Genomic DNA, 2,807 nt, shown 5'->3' with positions numbered 1-2,807 from the left:
TCGTCCCCAACTCGCAATGTGAGCTTAGAATCTCTCATGTCTACGATGGCGCTAGCGGTGTTGAGGAAGGGTCTTCCAAGGATGATTGGTACTTGAGGATCCGCCTCCATGTCGAGAATGATGAAGTCCGCCGGGAAGACAAATTTGTCTACTTTCACTAGCAAATCTTCACATATGCCTCTTGGGAAAGTAACCATCTTGTTTGCCAAATGAATTGCCATCCGAATTGGCCTTGGCTCCGGGAGGTCCAGCTTTTTGAAGAACGAGTATGGCATAAGGTTCACACTTGCTCCAGAATCAGCTAAAGCATGTATTGCAGCCAAGTTGCCAAATTGGCAAGGCAAAGTTAAGCTCCCCGGATCACCCTTCTTCTTTGGTAATTTGTTTAGCATGGCGGCGGAGCAATTTTCATTCAATACTACTTTCTGCACTTCTTCCATCTTTCTTCTATTAGTGAGGAGTTCCTTAAGGAACTTTGCATACTTGGGCATTTGCATGACGGCTTCAATGAAAGGAATGTTTATTTGAAGAGTTTTAATATGATCAAGGAACTTATGATATTCCTCTTCCTGCTTCTCCTTCTTGGCTCGGGCTGGGTACGGCATTGGAGGCTGGTATGGTTTCAAGGGTGGCTGATCATTAGTTTTTGCAGATGTACTCGCCGAGTCCATCGGTCCTACTCGGTGAGTAGGGCTCTCAGATTGTGAATGTTGGTTTTTGACTTGTACTTCCGTTCCTTCCTTCTGTGAGTCCTTGTTCGCTTCAGTTCGAATAGGGGCCAGGGGAGTAATAATCTTCCCACTTCTTGTGGTAACAATATTCACTTGCGCGCCTCGTGGGTTGTTCTCGGTTTTGCTAGGAAGCTCACCCGGTGACCTTTGGTTTAGTTGTTGAGCGAGTTGCCCAAGCTGAGTTTCTATGTTGTGGATGGATGCTTGCTGGTTCCTGATCATTGTTCTTGTTTCTTGGATAGCAGCATCGTGGTCACTGTGTCTTTTCTCGGAAGCAGCCACAAATTTAGTTAGCATCTCTTCCAAGCTTGGCTTCTTCTCTTGCACCGGCTCCTCCTTTTGGTAAAAGCCTCTCCCTTTTTGTCTATACTTCTCCTCCTTGGCCTTCTTGTATTCTTCGTAAGGCAGCCACTCCTTCTTTTGTTTGCGCCAGTCTTCATCATACCGGTCACCGCTCGAATAGCACACTTGGGCCTTTTTGTTGCCGTGCTCATCCAAATCGCAATCTCTAGTGAGGTGAGGTCCATTGCAATTCTCGCAACCCACCCTTATGGCATGGATAGTTTGATCCATTTTGTCCATTCTCCTATCCATGGTTTTTAACATGGCCATGACCGCGGATAAATCTTCAGTAGCAGCGTATGCGGCTCCCCTCGTGACATCATTCCTAGGGTTGTGGTATTCTCTAGAGTGTTTAGAGAATTCTTCAATTAATTCTTTGATCACCGGGGGTGGCTTCTTTGTAAGTGGGCCTTGTGAGTCTAGTAGCTGCCGGGTCGTGACATTGACTCCATCATAAAAGATGGAAACTTCTTGTTGGCTATTTAGATCATGGTGTGGGAAATTTCGTAGCAGACTTTTGTACCTCTCCCATGCTTCATATAACGACTCTCCAGCTTCTTGTTCAAAGTTTGCAATGGCCTTCTTGAGCTTGGCTATCTTGGATGGTGGGCAAAAGTGGTCAATAAATTCTTCCTTCATTCTGGCCCAAGTAGTGACTGACCCGGGAGGAAGTGATTTGAGCCAGTCTTTAGCAGCACCCTTGAAGGTTACCGGAAGCATCCGAAGCAGTTGAGTTTCGCGGGTGACATTTGGAATGTTGAAGTAATTAGCAACATCATTTACTTCATCCAAATGTTTGTAGGCATCTTCATGATCTTTCCCGTAGAAAGGTATTTCCTTGAGTGAAGCTAGGATATGGCCTTTTAGCTCGAAGGTGGCAGTTGCGGGAATTGCGGGTTGCACAAGTCCCGGGCCATGGTCGTCGCGCATCCTCTTCTTCCATTCTCCCATGGGAATTTCATCAATGTTAGCCATAGTGAATGCTAACTCTTCCTCCGATTCGGTGTCTTGTTCGTAAGTTGCCTCGTCTTCTTCCTCGGTTTCGTATCTAATCTCTTCTTGAATTGGCTCCTTAATTATCAAGGAAGCGCTTGAAGCTCCTGACTTGCTGCTCTTCTTTTTCCCAAAAACAGTCTTCAAGTTGGACAATGGTGATTTCTTTGGTGTGCTTGAACTCTCCACGTCCTTCCCTTTGTTTCTTTTCAATTCGGATTCGGGGTCTTCAAACGGGGGTACCAGTGGTGTGTTTGCTCCTCTGGTCATGAAAGTCCTGAAATTAATCAAATAAAAAGCGTAAAAAGAACAAAAGGATTGCAAACAAATAAAAGAAAAAAAATTGTAACTAAACTGTTACTCGCCGAGTAGGTGCGAGTGCACTCGGCGAGTATCAGTGGTTTTTCAAAAAAAAAATTCTAAGTTTTTAACCTAACTAAAACAGATACTAAATCCTAATTACCAGTTACTAAATTGAAATAAATGAACTTTATGCAAGTAAACTCACACAAAGGATCGAAAAAATTAGGAATTAGCTTAATTATTTAGAACCGTTCCCCGGCAACGGCGCCAAAAACTTGATGTGTGTAAATTCAACTAGTTTTATCCCTACTTTTTATTAATAATTTAAGCACACAAAGGCAGTGAACCTGTCTTTAAGTGGTATAGATTGATAAGTAAGGTATCGAACTCAGGGAACGGAAATTAAACTAAGAGCTAATTTTAACTAAAACAAATAAT

At 43.6% G+C, this 2,807-nt stretch overlaps 1 non-coding gene across 1 annotated transcript; it reads left to right on the top strand.

Annotated features, from left to right (window-relative positions):
• The first annotated feature begins 1,557 nt into the window (after positions 1-1,557).
• LOC144999160 (small nucleolar RNA R71) lies at positions 1,558-1,664 on the top strand. The gene has a single exon (XR_013660682.1). It is a non-coding gene; the product is annotated as a small nucleolar RNA R71 (small nucleolar RNA).
• The last annotated feature ends 1,143 nt before the right edge of the window (positions 1,665-2,807 follow it).

Source organism: Lactuca saligna, chromosome 5 (genome assembly GCF_052625555.1).
Source record: "Lactuca saligna cultivar CGN05327 chromosome 5, ASM5262555v1, whole genome shotgun sequence".
Classification (NCBI taxonomy): domain Eukaryota; kingdom Viridiplantae; phylum Streptophyta; class Magnoliopsida; order Asterales; family Asteraceae; genus Lactuca; species Lactuca saligna.
This window is presented reverse-complemented; position numbering and strand designations above follow the sequence as displayed.